This window comes from Fusarium poae, chromosome 1 (genome assembly GCF_019609905.1).
Source record: "Fusarium poae strain DAOMC 252244 chromosome 1, whole genome shotgun sequence".
In the NCBI taxonomy this organism is placed as follows: domain Eukaryota; kingdom Fungi; phylum Ascomycota; class Sordariomycetes; order Hypocreales; family Nectriaceae; genus Fusarium; species Fusarium poae.
The window spans coordinates 5,791,797-5,810,454 of NC_058399.1; positions in this window are offsets into that span (position 1 = coordinate 5,791,797).

Consider the following 18,658-nt stretch of genomic DNA (forward strand, 5'->3'; position numbering starts at 1 on the left):
TAATAGTAACTTTTTTACCTCCTTAGGCAAGAAAATATCTTAGAACTCTTAAAGTTCTTCTAGTAGTATAAATACCTCTAGCTTAAGCTTAAGTAGGTAATTTAATTACTTTAGGGTAATAGTAAAAAGGCAGTAATAGTCCTTCTGGCTATATATTTAGGTAATTTATAGAGAAATTAAGAGAATATTCTTTCTCTCTAAGGCTAGTAAGATATTCCCTTTTATCTAGTATATAAACTTCTTTAGGATAGTCTATAAAGCCTTAATCTTTATAAGCTTAATTAAGGTATTATAGAATTTCTAGTAATATAAGCTATTAAATATAAATATATAGGCTATAAAGCCTATCTATAGATTATATTACTTTAGCTAAAGTATTCCTAGGATAATAAGGTAACTAGCTAGCTAGGTTATATAGAAAATTATACTCTTCTACTTATAATTAATAATATAGAGTCTAGTATAAATATAGTAAATAACCTTCTTACTTTTAGTAAATTACTTATTAAATACTTTAATCTTAAAGATTCTCTTTAGAGGTCTAAACTTTAGGTTCTAAGACTTAGCCTAGCTCTTATTAATAAACCTTTTTCTTTTTACTCTATTATTAATTATAGTATAAAATAGAATTAATTCTTTTCTAGCTATATTAAGGCTAATAAGCAGTATTATTAGGTTTAAATATTAATTATTTTTATTTTTAATTAGAATTTTATAAATAGAGGCAGTAAATAGTTTAATCTTTAGTATAGTAAATATAGAGAGAGAAGCTTAATACTAACTTAAGATAAGCTTACTCTATTTTCTTAGTATCCTTAAGAATATCTAGATTAATAAGAACTAGTATAGCTAAATATAGGTAAGTATAAAGATAAAGGCTAGCTAGTATAATTAAGGCTATAAGTAAAGGCAGCTTAATAGAACCTAATTAGATATATATTAAATTTAGGGTAATTATAAAGGTAATAATTAGCTAAACTATAATAGAAGTACTAATTATTTTTCTATTATTAATTAAGGCAGTTATAGTAATGCTAATTACTAAGGTCTATAGAGTCTTTAGCTAATTAGTAGTTCTTAGGGAGGCTTTTTCTCCTTTAGGGCAATAGGGATTTCTTCCTAAGTATTAGGGAGTATTCTTTTAGAGGTATATTTATCTTTTATAGTATAGGCTATAGGTTAGCTATAAAGCAGCGCTATTAGTTTTCTAATTCTTATAGAAAGGCAGCTAGATTATAATATTAATAATTAGATAATAGGTTATATATTAGTATTCTATATAGCTCTTAGGAAATAGCTTGCTTTAATAGGGTAGGCAGGGCCTCTTTTAATATTTCTCCTTCTAGTATAAGGCATTAAAACTTAGTAAAGAAAGTATTAAAATCCTTATAAATCTAGTAAAAGTAGAATAATTTAGTATAGGCATTATTAATACAGTTTAAGTCTCTAAAAGTATATTCTAATAAATTAATAATATCCTAGTAATTAAGGAATTAGTATTCTCTAGCTTTAATATATAGTAAGACTTAAGTATAAATATATCCCTTAAGATAGCTAATTATATAAAATATTTAAATAAAGTATATTAAGAATTAATTATAATTAGCTTTTAGTTTTAAGTATATCTAGGAAATAAAGTAATATAGATTAATTTAATTATCTTTAAACTTATTAAGGTTAAGTAATTATTTAGTAAGACTAATTAATTTAGTAAATTAAGAAAAAGGCAGAGAAATTATTCTTATAGGAATTACTATATAAAGCTTAGTAAGAGTATTAATCTTAAGGGGTTTATAAATAGTAAGTATAATAGGTTAGGTAGTATTAAGGGTATAGTATTTAGTAAGGTAGGCCTTAAAGATATTATTATCTTTTTTCTTTAGGGCTTTTTTATATTATTATTTAATATACTTAAGCTAGGCTTAAGTAAAGTTATATTTAATAGTAATTTATTATATAGATTACTTAAGTCCTTAGTATTTATCCTTTATATTTTAGGCCTTATTCTCTAGCTAAGATATATAGTTCTAGGTACTTTTAGTATAAATATAAATATTCTAGAAATACTTAAACTAGTTATCTAAGTATTCTAGGGTATAGTTATAAAATAACTTAATACTATTTAATAGAAAAGGCAAGAGTAGGTAGGTAGATATTGCATTTAGTATTTAATAATAGGAACTATATAATATTATAGACTAAGTCTAGTAATATAGATAGATAGAGAATACTTTAGGCAGAATAAGTTCTATTACTATAGATAGGCACTATAGGCAGGTTAGGCTCTATTAATAAGATATAGCTTAAAGAGCTATATTTAAGATCTAACTGGCAGTCTAATTAAGGTTATAGCAATAATACTATTGCCATATAATCTAATCTACTTATAGCTCTAGGGTAGGTTGGTCTGACTTTAAGCTATAATAATAATAGTCTTTTTATAAAAAAAGTAATTTATATTTTTCTTTTAATACTTAAAGCTTTTATTTATAAATAAAAAAATAAATTAATTATTTTATTTATTTTTAATTTTTTTAGTTTTTAAAGTTAAGTTTATTAATATTATCTTAATTAGCTTTAATAATTAAGTTTACTTTTAATTATTTAAATTTAAACTATTAATACTATATATTATTATTTAAGTAGCTAGCTAGCTATATAAACTATTATACTTTATAAATATTAAGTTTAAAGTATTTAATATATTAAGTAGCTTAATAATATTATAAATTAATATTAAGCTTAAATATATTTAAATATTATACTCTTTTTTACTATATAAAGCCTTATAAAGTATAATATAATATATTAAGTAAATAGAATATTAATTCTTAAGTTAATTTAATATAATAGGACTTAGAGGTAACTAGGTAGATTCTTAAAGGTAAGACTTATATTAATATAAAACTAAAGCTTATTTCTTTTCTTAAGAGATTATAAGATTTTTAAATAAATCTCCCTAGAGTAAATCTTAATATATAGCTAAGAACCCTTTAAAGGTTATAAGTTTAAACCTTATTATAATTATACCCCTCTCTATAGTTAATAACCTTAATAATTAAGAGAAATATTTAAATTATTTTATTAATTAATTAATAATATTAACTAGCTATTAAGTATATCTTTTTAATTTAATATTAAGCTTAATTATAATAGAATCTTATAAAAGTAAATAAATAAAAGTATATATTTTCTTTAATTATAATAAATCTCCTTTAAAAGGCCTTTTTCTTTAGGCTTTTTTATTCTTTTATTATATTTAATTCCTTAGCTTTTCTTTTATATTTATAATAGCTTATTAATCTCTTTTAAATATTTCTTATTTTCCCTTATATATCCCCTTAATATTTTTATAATATCTTTATAATATAAAAAGAATATTACTATTTATAAGTATATTATTAATATATAATTCTAATATATTATTATTTTTACTTTAAGTAATACTTTTTATATATATTATTTTTATTTTATAAAAAATACCTTAATTAAAGCTATAAAGAAACCTTATAATTAAAAACCTATTAAAATTCCCTTATTTCTATATAAATTCTTTTCTTTTATATCTTTATATTATAATTACTATATTAATAAAAGATATATATATAAACTATAAGTAATTTAATATAGTTTTTTATATAGCTTAAAGATTAATTTAATAAGAATAATATATATTTTTTTTTAATTAAAAATACTATTAACTTTTTCTTTTTAAATAAATATATTTATTATTTTTATATTATAGTAAATAATATAAACCTAGATTTTAATTTAATTTAATATTTACTTTTTATTAATATTTACTAGAAATTAATAAGAATTACTTTAAATCTTTAAAAAGCTTTTAATACTTATTTCTTTACTTATACTTAAGAGTATTAATTAAATTCTATTTATAATAAATATATTAATTATACTAATTACTATATATATATTTTAGGCTATTATTAATTTCTTACTATTTAAAATAGACTTTACCTTATTAACTTTATAAATATATTCTCTTTAAAGGTCTTTAAGTTTATTTTATTAATAATTTACTATAATATAAAGCTATTATTTAAGACTAATATAATCTTCTTTATTTAAAGCTATTTAACCCTATATACTTTATTTAGTTAATAGCCTTTAAGGGCTATTTAAATAGTTTAATTATTACTTTAAATAAAGATATTTAAATTAATAATAATAACTAGATTATTTAAACTCTAGAGGAAATTCTTATTTAAATTCTTAATACTTTTTATAATATTTAAGGAATTATTTAAGCTATTATCTTTAATAATTAAGTTTAATTTAATAGTTTATATTTTATATTTTTAGCTTTTTAAGCTTTTTTTATACTTTAATATTAATATTATTTACTTTTAAAGTACTTTTTAATATATTTTATTTAAATTATAAAGTTATTTATAAATAACTTTTTACTTTTTTTTAAAGTTTATATTTATTTTATTTTACTTTTTCTTATAATATTTCTAGAAGCTTTTAATAATCTTTAAAATATATATTATATTATTTTTATTTATTTATTAATTATATTTATATAATTAATCTTTTTATTTAATTAAAAAATAAATAATCTTTTTAATCTTCTTTTATATAAATATACTTTTAATTTCTTATTTATTTTTATTTTCTTTTAGATTTAATATTAAGAGTATATTTTTTTTATTTTTAGCTTATTTTTATTAAGATTTAAAGAGGCTAATATAGAATATATTATAGATCTTATTATACTTTTTAAATAATATAAATTAATATATTTATTTCTTTACTTTCTTAAGGATTTAAAATAGTTTAATAAAATAAAATATTAGCTTTTTCTTTTTTCCTTTAAACTTAATATTCTTAATAAATAACCTAATTAATTATTCCTTTTTAAGTAATATCTCTATATATTTTCTATTATAATATTTATTCTAGGCCTTAGTAGTATTTTATTATTAAATCTTTATTTTTTTTTATAGATTTTAAAGCTTATTTAATTTAAGGTTTATCTTTAATATTTTCTTTTTTATAATTAAATCTTTTTAATAAATATAAAAATTAATATTATACTTAAAAAGTATAAAGAATAAAAATACTTTTATTATAATACTTTCTATATTATTATAAGTAAACTTAACTATATATAATAAAGCTATTTAATTTATTTAATCTTTAGCTATAAAGTATTAAAGATAATATTTAAATATTTAATTTATATATTTTATTTACTTATTAATTTAAAGATAAAATATTATTAATAGCCTTTATAATATATATAATTTATAATAAAGATTTAATTAAAAGGTATTTATAAATATAGCTTTTTAATTAAAGATAATACTATTTAATAAGCTATAGTATAATTTAATTTCTTTATAAAATAAAGTTATTAGCTTTAAAGTATTAATCTTTAATAATATAGAGAAAAAGAAATAATATTTTAAAAATTAATTTATAATTATAAAGATAATATTAATATACTTATCCTTATATATAATAAAAAGTAACCTAGTAATAAAGTCTATTAATAGCTATAATATAAGTTAAAAAAGTATTAAAAGTAATTTAAAATAGTTATAAAGCTTATATTTAAAGGTAATTACTTTTTAATATATTTTATATATTTTAATATATTTATAAATATTTTCTTTTATATTTACTTAATATAGTTTTTATTATAATAAATAAAAGATTTAATTTACTTTAAAGTAACCTATTAAAGGATTATTATAATAAATAGCTAGAAGCTTATTATATAAGGCTATATTCTTAAGTATAAATATTTAATTCTTATACTTTAAGAGTCTATTTATACTTACTATCTATTTAATTAGTTTTTAAAAGTAGTTTTTTTATAATATAGTAATTTTATACTTATAAATCTTTTAATCTATTTCTTATAGAGAGATAATAATATTTAATAAAGACTTTAATACTATTAGCTAATAGATAGATTTATTAATAAAAAGTAATTAATTATTAAGTATAAGTATTTAAAGTATAATAATCTTAATCTATTTATTTTAATATTCTAGGTTTAATAGCTTTTTTATATTTTCTTTTAAAGAAGTTAATATTTTCTTAAGTATTAATAAATTTATAGATATTTTTTATTATTAACTCTTAAATTAAATAATTACTTAAATTCTTATTATCCTAGTTTATAGTATAAAAATTAATTCTTAATTCTAAGGTTATTCTTCTTTATATTTAAGCTTTCTTAAAGGTCTATTAATAAAGTTTATTTTTCCTATATAATATTTAATAATAAAGTTATATAAAGTAAAATATAAGTATTATTTAATTTACTTTCTATTTAACTATAAGTTTTTTATAAACTTTTATAAATTATAATAATTACTTACGATTTTTATTTAATATAAAGCCTTTTTAAAGTAATATTATTAATATTTAAAAGATTTTATAATAGTAAATAGCTTATAATCTAAGGTATTATAATTAAGTTCTATAGCCTTAAACTTATATAACTAGAATATAATAAAGTATTAATTACTATCTTTATTAAATTAAAATAAAATCCTAGCTATTATAAAACTTAAAGTATTTATTTCTATATAGATTTTCTTTTTAAAGTTAAAGTAATATAATAAAAAGGCTTTTTAAAATATATTAATTAAAGATTAAAATACTTTTTTTTCCTTTTTATTAAAAATTATATTTTCTAGTTTTTTACTATTTTTATTCCTTTTTATTAAAGCTATAAGAGGATTAATAATATTTAAGTATTTATAAATAAAATATTAATAGAAATTATAAAATCTTAAGAATATTTATATTTTATAAAAAGTCTTTAATTCTTTTTAATTATAAATAGTCTTTATTTATAAAAAATCTATTAAAATACTTTTAATAAATAGTATAAACCCTAGGTATTTTACTTTAAATTAATAGAAATTATATTTACTAGGTTTAATATAAAGCTTTACTTTTCTTATTCTTTTAAATATAAATTAAATATACTTAATATATTCTTTTTAAGTCTTTAAGAAAATAAATATATTATTTAAATATATAATATAAATAGTATTAACTAGGCCTAGAAAGGCTTAATATATATAGTATTAAAATATAGCTAAAGTATTAATTAGCTTAAATAGTATAATTATATATTTAAAATAATTATAATAAATATAAAATACTATTTTCTATTTATTTTTTTTTATAATTTTAATTTTATAGTAAATATTTTTAATATTAATCTTAAAAAAGTACTTTATTCTTTAGATCTTATTAAAGATCTTTATTATTAAAAGTAAAGAATATTAATTCTTTATTAATACCTTATTAAGCCTTCTATAGTCTATATAGAGATATAAGGTATTATTTTTCTTAAGTATAAATAAAATTAAAGCCTTAATAAGGCTTTATAAAAAATAAATATATCTTATAGCTAGATTATTATTAAGATATTAATATAATTTACTTAATTTTACTTAAAATAATAAATAAATAAGTCTATATAGAGATAATTTTCTTAAAATAAATTTAATATTATAATTAGTAAATTTATAATTTAATATTATAGCTATTTTCTTTAATAAAAAGATATTAATAAAGTCTTAAAGCTCTTTTAATACTTTAAAGCTAACTTAAGGCTTATCTTCTTTATTATAAAGAATAATTATTATTTCTTTAATATTAATAATAATAAAGATTTTTACTTTATTTTAATATTTTTATTTAAACTATTATAACTTAAAGATCTTTATTTCTTATTATTTATATTTAAATTATTATTTACCTAGAGAGTAATTTATAATAATATTAAAATCTTTTAAAGTATTCTCTTTTAATAAGAAAGATTCTTTAATAGAATTTAAGTCCCTTTTAACTTTAATATATATATAAGTAATCTTTTTAACCTTCTTATTATAGTCTTTTAATATAATTAATATAAGCTAGATATATTTTACTTATAGTAATATATTACTAATAGTATAAAAAGAAGGCTTATTAACTTTAATAAGTTTAAGCCTTTATAAGATAGTAAATTATTTATTAATTAAATTAATCTTTATACTTAAATCTAAGATTATCTTTATATTAAAAGTCTTTTAGCTATAAATTAAATATAAAATAATAAAGGCTTTTTTAATTTAAAGTTTTAAGAATATAATTAATAAATAAGTTATTTTATTAATTATTTCCTTTTTCTTTAATAATTCTAAATAAAATAATTATTCTTTTTAAAGTATTAAAAAATAAAATACTCTTTATTATTATAATTATAGTAAATAAGTTATTTTCTTATTTTTAAATTAATAAAGTTTTTCTATCTTATAGGGTATTAATACCTTATTAACTTAAGTACTTAAGGGCTTTAAATATAGTTCTTAAAGTTATTTTATAATTAATAAAATTCCTAGTTACTTTAGTTTTAATATCTCTTTTAGCTTTTATTAAGCTAATTAAATATTAATTTTTCTAATTATTTTTTATTTTTATTCTTTATAAAGTCCTAGAAATATATAGCTAATATAATTATTACTTTATAAATATTTAAAATCTTAAGGAAATATAAAAAAATATATTTTTAAAAGGATAAAAGTAATTTAATATAAAATAATAATACTTATTACCTTTTAAAAGGCTATAAGAAATTCTTCTTAATAAAATCTAAATATTAATAAAAGTTCTAAAGAGATTAATTCTCTTATTACTTTATATACTCTAGCTATTTTATTAATAAGGATTTATAATTAATAAAGTCCTTAATTAAAGAAAATAATTATTCTTTAAAAGCTTTTTAATTTTCTTTAATATCTCTATAGAAGCTCTTAAGGAGTTTATTAAAGTATTAATTTTATTTTATTCTTTTTTCTATATTTATATTATTTAAAGTAATAAAAATCTTTTTATAATCTTTTTAATAATACTTCTTTATACCTATAAAGACTTAAGCTAAGTTATTTAATTATATATTCTTTTTTTAAAAAGTAATAAAGAAAGTTAATTAAATAATATTTTAAATATAGATTTCTTTTTTATTATTAAAAGTAAAAGCCTTAAAGTCTTAATAAAATCTTAAGGCCTTTTTATAAGATTTTTCTTTTTTAATTAATATAAAGAGTTTTTATTTTTTTTTTATAATACTATAAGTTCTTTTAATTAGGCTACTTATAGCTATATAGCTTAAATTATTAAAAGTATATTATTTTATTTTTTTATAAAAAAGCTAAAGGCTAATAAGTTAATTTTAATTAAATAAGATATACTTTTATATATAAGACTAGGTTTATTATATAGATTCTTAAGTATAACCTTCTAGACTATAAAATTATTTAAGGGGTTTTTATAAATAAATTAATTATAAGTTTAAGCTATCTTTAACCTAGATAGCTATTTAAAAAAAGCTTTAAAATTATAATAAGATTTAAAGGTAATTAAGTAGATTCTTAAAGATAGAATCTATATTAATATAAAACTAAAGCTTATCTTTTTCTTTAAGAGATTATAAGATTTTTAAATAAATCCCCTTAAAGTAAGTCTTAATATATAGTTAAGAACTCCTTAAAGGTTATAGGTTTAAACCTTATTATATTTAGCTTATATTAACTATAGAAATAATAATATATATTTTTATAATTTAAATAGTATAAATAAATAATATATATATTAATTAAATATTTCTTTATAAGTAAATTAATTAAGTATAATAAAGAATATAGTAAATTAAAGTATTTATTATAATTATTTTAATATTATTATATTTTATTAATATCTTAATAAGTATATAAAATATATAGCTTTATATAGCCTTATAAAGTTATCTATATAAGCTAAATATAATAAATAACTATTATTCTTAAAAATAGCTATAAAGTAGAAAAAGAAATATTAATTAATATTATATTAAAGTAACTTATATATTATTTAATTATATTTTCTTTTCTCTATTTAATAATATATAAATTATATTAATATAATAGCTATAAATAAAAGAATTAAAGAATATTTATAGTATTATAACCTTTTATAAAATAACCTTATTTTAACTATAAAGATTTATAATTATAATATTATATAAAAGAATAATCTTTATTAAAATTATTAATACTTATAATTATAAGAGATTATAATAATTATATAATATAATAAAAGGTTAAGTATATAATTAAGTTTAATTATCTATTTATTTATTTATTTATTTTTTTAATATATAATTATAAGATTATTTTTATCTTTTTTAATTTTATTAAAGGTTATTTATAATACTTTATCTATCTATATAGATTAAAGAATTATATATAGTTTCTCTTAAGATAAGGTTTTTAATATAAATATAATTAATAAGGTAATTACTTAAACTCTATAATATTAATAATTAATAAAAAAAGCTTCTATTAATTTTTTTTTTTTATTCTCTATTAAAGCTTAAGTTATCTTAAAGCTATTTTATAAATTTAAAACTAAAGGATCTATATAGATTAAAAACCTAATATATTAAATTTAACTTTTTCTTAATAATTAACTTTCTTAATAAGACTATAATTAATATAATAATAGTTAAACTCTATAATAAAGAGAAAATAAAAAAAGCTTTTATATATATAATAGCTATTTCTTCCTTTTATAATTTATTATTAAATACCTTTAAATTAATTTAAATACTAAGTTATATAGTTAATTAATCCCTAGTCTATTTACTACTAGTTACTTTATACTAATTAACTTTATAATCCTTACTTAATATAATATTACTTATTTTAAAAAGAAATAACTTAATATTAAATCCTAGAAAAAGAAGCCTTTATAATAATATACCTAGCTATTTAAAAGGCTATTTCTTTAATAAAAAGGATACTATAAATACTATTTTACTTAATAATAATAATAAAGATTTAAAATAATTAAAATATAAAATTAAATATCTCTAAAGAATTAAATATAATAATAATAATAATTATAGCCTTATTAAATTAATTACTTTTAATTATAAAGTCTTATTATTCTTTATAAAGTATTTTTAAATTTATAAGTAAGGCTAAATAGTAATAAGGCTTAAGTAAAAGCTTAAGTATTTAAAAGACCTAGAGAAAAAGCTTATAAAGAGGCTTAATATATATAAAAATAAAATTATATTTTTTAAGGCAATTAGATTAAACTATAGGCATAAGACTTAATATTAATATTTTAAGTCTTAAGTAGCTTAAGTTAATAAGGTCTTTAATAATCTTATTAAATTAATTAAAGATAAGATTATAAAGAATAAGGCTAAAGTAGCTAAAGTAATAAGGGCTTTTATATTAAAGGCTTTATAAAGGAAAGCTTTTATTAAACTATATAAATAGTAATAACTTTTTCCTCTTTTAACTTTAATTAACTAGTAAGTTTATTTATTTAAGATATTTATAATTATTATTAATTATCTTACTAAGATAAACTAAGTTAATTAATCTTAATTTATACTTTATAGTACCTTATTAATTACTTTTATAAGTCTTATATAATATAATATTAATCTTTAAATTAAGACTTATTAATAATAGCTACTTTTTTAATCTTAATATTAAGACTATTAAGAAATCTATTAAATTATATAAAAATATAATAAAACTAGAAAAATTATATATAAAGGCTATTAATCTTTATATAATTAAAAAGATAAATAGCCTTATTAAGATTAAATTAATAGCCTTTAATTATAAGCTTTCTAGTTTTATATATAAAGAGTAAGAAAATAAAAATAATATTAAAGAGGCTATATAGGCTTAAGAAAAAGCTTATTAAAAGGCTAGTTATAAATTTATTATATATATAAAAGGAATTTCTAAATAAAATTAATATATATAATAATAAGTATTTATATATTAATTAATTTAAATAATTAAAAAGGCAAGTAGTAATTATAATTAAAGCCTTTAAGTTATAATATATAGACTATATTAATTATAGCCTAAGACTATAAGTATATAACTATAAAGAGTAAAGGCAATAAGTAGGGTTAATAGTAATTAAATAAGTAATAAAAAAGTTAAGTTTATTATAAAGTTAAAGTTAATATTAATAAAGCCTAAAGCTAAAGGCTTAATATAAATTATCTAGCTATATAACTTTTTAATTTTACTTTATAAGATTCTATTAATATATTATTAATTAGTTTATTAACTAGGTTAATTATTTATAATATTAATAAAGCTTTTATTTTAGCTTTTTAACTTTATATTAAACTCTTAATTATATATATAAATTTCTTTATCTATAGACTTTAATTTAAATAGAGTTTTATATAGTTTAGACTATTATAACTAGATTATATTAAAAAGCTATTACTTAGAATACTTATACTTATTTTTAATAGTTTAAATAAGAATTTTTAATTTTATAAATTATAATATATATTAATTTATTATATTTTAAAAAATAGTTTACTTTTTTATATAGCTAGTTTTACCTTTAATATAATAATATATTATATTAAATTATTATTTTTTCTATTAAATTTACTATAAATCCCTTTAAGGAATAAAAAGGCTAGGGAATTATAAAACTTTATAATTAAATATAGTTAATACTATACTATCTTTAATTAATAGTAATTATCCTATAGAGATATATTTTAATCCCTTTATTATAAGGGTATATAGACCTTAAAATTAAATTAAAATTATATATAAGGCTTTAATAATCTAGCTATAAATATACTAGAAATATTATATATATTATCTAGCTATTAAGCTATTATCTTTTAATTAAATTATAAAGTAATATATAATTAATCTTATAATTATAATTTAAGTTAGCTTAATATATTATATATTAAGGCAGAATAACTTATATCTTTTTCCTAGTAATCTTATTAAATAAGGAAAAAGAAAGTATATAATATTATTATAATTTTAATAAAGCTTTTATTCTTTAATATAGAGTTAACTTTATTAAATCTTATTAAAAAGTATAACTTTATAGCCTTATAATATTATTTTATTATTAAAGTTTATTATTCTTAAGTATTTTATTTCCTTATAAAATAATTAAAATTTCAGTTATATATTATTTTAATTTTATATTAATAAGTATTTTATTAATAAAGTAAATAAGTAAGATTATATTTAATAAAATTAATATTCTTTTTTTCTAAATATATCCCTCTTTAATATAGAATAATATAGCTTTAAAATCTCTTTAGAGGCTTTTATTTAATTATAAAAATAATTACTTTTAAAAATTAAAATAATATAAGCCTTTATTAAAAAAGATCTTAGCTTATACTAATTAAAATAATAATTTCTCCTTTTCTATTAATTTATAGTAAATAGCCTTAGTAAATATCTTATATTAATTAAGATTATTATTAATAATTTTCCTTTTTTCTCTTTTAACTATAAATAGAGTTACTTTTTAATATTATAATAATTTAATAAGCTAAGTATAGTAAGATATTAAGTAATATATATAGCTTATAGTATTAATATATTACTTTAGAGCTAATAATTAATAAAAGAAATTAAGTTTAATAAAAAATATAATTTATTTTATTATAATTAAAAGGCTAAAAAAATTAACTTAAAAGCTAAAGACTTATATATTTAAATAGTTAATTTAGTTTTTCTTAAGATTAATTAAGATATTTTTTATTATAAAAGTTTTTAAGATAATTTTTAAGTATTAAAGATATTCTTTTATAAACTAAGAGAAAATAATTATATTATTAATAAAAGCTTAATAAAAGTAATAAAAAAGATATAGAAAATAATCTATATATCTTTAAATATAAGTAAGTAAATTATAAAATTCTATTAATATAACTATTAAATATTTTAAATTATAATAGCTAGTAATTATAAAATAATCTTTATACTCTAGAGTAACTTTAAATTAATAAAAAAAAGCTAAGGTATTAATAGTAAAAATATAAGTAGCCTTTTATAGAAAACTAATAATATCTTTTTAATAAAGAAATAAATAGTAATTAAGTATAATAACCTTATTTAAAGTATATAGATTAATTATAATATATTCTTTAAGTTTATTATTAACTATTTACTAGATAATAAAGATAAGTATTAAGAAAGGTATAAGTTATTTAATTTATTTTATTTTTCTTTATTAATATAAATTATTAAAGACTTTATTAATAAAGTATTAATCTTTTAATTTATATATATATAGTTATTAAAATACTTTATATTTATATTAATTCTTAATAAAAAGGATAATTATTTCCTTATTCTTATTTACTTTAATTAAATTAATATTAACTTAAATAAAAGTATTAAAATATATAACTTATAGTAAATAAAGCTATAAGCTTAGAAATTTAAGATTACTTTTACTCTTTTTAGTTTTATTAAAGGTTATTTATAATACTTTATCTATTTATATAAATTAAAGAATTATATATAGTTTCTCTTAAGATAAAGTTTTTAATATAAATATAATTAATAGGGTAATTACTTAAACTCTATAATATTAATAATAGATAAAAGAAGCTTCTATTAAACTATATAAATAGTAGTAACTTTTTCCTCTTTTAACCTTAATTAATTATTTAAGATATTTATAGTTATTACTAAGATAAAAGTTAATTAATCTTAATCCCTTATAGTACCTTACTAATTACTTTCATAGGTCTTATATTATATTCTTTAATATTATTAAGCTTTTACTTATATTAAATCTATATATTTAATAATATATTATTAATAAATATAATACTAAGTATAGACTTCTTATTAATTAATTTACTAATAATTTTAATTATAATTCTAAAGAAAATAAAGCTTTAGTCTTTAAGTAATTTTTTTTAAATAGTTAAAATAAATTATATTTTATTAATAAGGATAGTTATTAATTATATAATTATAATTTAATAAGAAATTATTTATTTAACTTAAAATATATTAAAAAGAATATAGAAATTAATTAATAATTTATACTTAAAATAACTTTTAATATTAAGAATATTAATATTATATAAGACTATTTAAGTATTATTTAATAATATTATAAGGCTTAAAGAAAATAATTTATTTTATATTTAAATATTATAAAAGAATATTATAATTCTAGCTTTAAAGCTATCTTTATAAATACTATTTATAAAGAAAGAGAAGGTTATTTATTTAATATAAGGTTTTTTAATAATATTATTTATACTTTAAATATAAATTAATAGCTTAATTTTAATTAAATACTTAAGTATTTTTAATTAATAGTAATTAATTATTAATTTATTATATTTTATATTAATATAAATAGAGATTATTAAGCTATTTTAATTTACTTTAGCTAGGAATTTAAAATATATATAGCTTTTATTAATAGTTAATAGAATAAGCTTAAATAGTAATAATATAATAGCTTTATCTCTTTTTAAAGATTTAGCTTTAGCTTTATATCTTTAGTAAAAGTACTTATATAGCTTATTTCTTAAGGATAAGTCTTTAAAGTAAGCCTAATAATACTTTAATTTAATTAAAATTTATTCTTTTTCCTTAAGTTATTAAAGCTTAATATATATATTAAAGTCTTTATATTTATATAATAAGGTATAACTAGGAAAGCTGTATTTATACTTATTATACTTATAGTATAGTTTAATAATTAATATATTTTATTATAATTTATTAAATATAGTATTATTAAGTATTATAAAGTAAATATTTTATAAATTATATAAGTATATAAAATAATAATTAAATTTATAATTATTATTTTTAAAGTTGAAATAATCTTATTCTTATAAGCCTTAATTATTATAATTATAATTATTTAATTCTAATTAAGAAGTCTTAATAACTTAATATTTCTTTTTAAAATAAACTTTCTTTTCTTATTATTCTTAATAAATATAATTACCTTCTTTAAGAGAATAAAGTTAATAATTATTATTATAAAATAATAACTATTAATAGTCTTTATCTTAGGCTTTATATTTATTATAATTATAATTATAATATTAATTATTTTAATTATTATAAGAGTTTAATAAATAATTACTATTATAGCTTTAATAGCTTTAAGAAGAATAATTATTATAAGGCTAATTATCTTAAGAGTAATTATTATAAGAAAAAAGAGTATAGTTTTAATAATTATAGCTATTAAATAAGTTATTTTTTAAGCTATACTTTATTATATTATAAATAGTAATATAGTAATCTTTATATTATTTAATAAAGTCTATTAGCTTAATATTATTATCTAGGTAATTAAAAAAGTATAAGATTTTTAAGTTAATAAAGTTAAATAGAATATAAATAATAAATATTTCTTTTTAATTAAATTACTTTATAATATTAGCTTTTTATTAAGCTTATTAAGCTAAAGTAATACTATTCTTAACTTATTATAATATATAATAAGCTTAATAAAGTTTTTTAATTAATTTAACTTTAATATATTTAAATTATTTAATTAAGATTTAATAAAATTTAATAATTAATATATTAAGTATTTAATAATAAGCTATATAGTTAAGTTTTACTATAAATTATATATTAATATTCTTAATAAATATCTTAAGGTAATAGTTAATAAGTATATAATTACTATATTACTTAAAGAGCTATATATACTTATAAAATATATAAATATTAATATAAATAATCTTATTTATATTAATAGTTATTAATTTATAGTTATTTATATTATTAAAATAGCTTAAATAAAAGACTTTAAGAGATTCTTTTTTAATCTTTTTAATTAAGTTAAAGTTAATAGTATATAAAGTATTAATAACTCTAATAGATTTATAGTAATAATATTTAGCCTTTTATTTTTTTTTTATATTAATAATATTTATTACTTTTATAATTTAAATCTTTATTATTAAAGATAAAAGGCTAAAGGACTTTACTAGTTTTAAGTTAATAGATAATATTTAGTAATTTAATATTAAATTTATTAATAGGTTTATAATTATATAGCTATTAAGCCAGTCTTTAAAAGTTAATATAACTTAAGAGAGAAATAACTTTCCTAATAAACTTAATATAAGAATAATAAGAGAGAATAATAAAAAAGGCAGTAAGGCTATAAGGCTATATAATTTAATAAGATTTAATAAAAACTTAATATTAAAATAAATATATAAAAAGAATCTAAGATAATATAGTTATTTTTTTTTACTTTTATTTAATATAATAACTATAATAAAAGATAATTAAGTAATTAAATAAAATATTCTACCTTTAATATATAGTATATTAAGCTAACTTAATTATAATTAAAATATTATTATATTATACTATTATATTATATAATTACCTAGATTAATAAGGCTAAAATTACTATTTAATCTTTAAGGCCTTAAATTAAGCTAGCTAATTAACCCTTAATAAGCTATATAGTTTAATAACTTTATTAAAGTATATCTTAATAAACTAGAACTAGTTAACTAAGGCAAAAGATAAAGTAATATTAGTAATATTTAACTATAGACTTCTATATCTCTTTCTATCTCTCTAGATCTCTATATATAATATATATAAAGTTATAAAGGAAGAGGACTTACTTAGTAAGTATTATTATAATCTAAGAGGTAACTCTAAAGAGATTATATTCTTTAATAAATTATACTATTTAATATAGTTAATAGAAATAAAGCTTTTTATTATAATAGTTATAATATTTTAATATACTTAGCAGTAATAGCTTTCCTATAAGTTTAACTATAAAGGCTTAATTTACTAGTAAAGAAACTCTATTAAGGTTAGAGTCTATATAATAAAGAAATTTATATATATATAAAAGAGTTTAATATAAAGTTTAAAAAAACCAAGTAAAAGCTTATACTATAGTTAAATTAATAAAGTTATATAATTTACTTTCCCTCTATTAACTTAAATATAATATAACTATAGTAATTTAAATAATATTTTCAATAGGGGTTATTAATAAGTTTAAATATAAGTTATTTATTAATTAATATTCTTTATTATTTTATTAAAGATAAATAAAATACTTTAATATAAGGATTATTTAATAGTTTATAAATAAGGGGATTAATATCTATTAATAATACTATAAAGCTATAGATTTATATTATAATATTTAAATCTTAAATAATTATAATATTTAATATAGTAAAAGTATTATATTCTTTAATTAATTAAAAGAAATAAATTCCCTATTTAATTACTTTATTATACTTTCTTAATAATATAATATTATAAATAATATTATTATTAAGAAAATAAAAGCTATTATAATATATAATATTATTATAAATAGGCTACTTTATAATATAATTATTACCTTTATTATTTAAATTAAGCTTTTTTAATTCTTTAATTATATTATTAATTAATTAAGTAGAAAAGGTATAATTATATAGCTATTAAGCTAGTCTTTAAAAGTTAATATAACTTAAAAGAGAAATAACTTTCTTAATAAACTTAATATAAGAATAATAAGAAGAAATAATAAAAAGAGTAATAAGGCTATAAGGCTATATAATTTAATAAGATTTAATAAAAACTTAATATTAAAATAAATATATAAAAAGAATTTAAAATAATATAATTATCTTTTTTTATCTTTATTTAATATAATAATTATAATAAAAAATAATTAAATAATTAAATAAAATATTTTACTTTTAATATATAGTATATTAAGCTAATTTAATTATAATTAAAATATTATTATATTATACTATTATATTATATAATTGCCTAGATTAATAAGGTTAAAATTACTA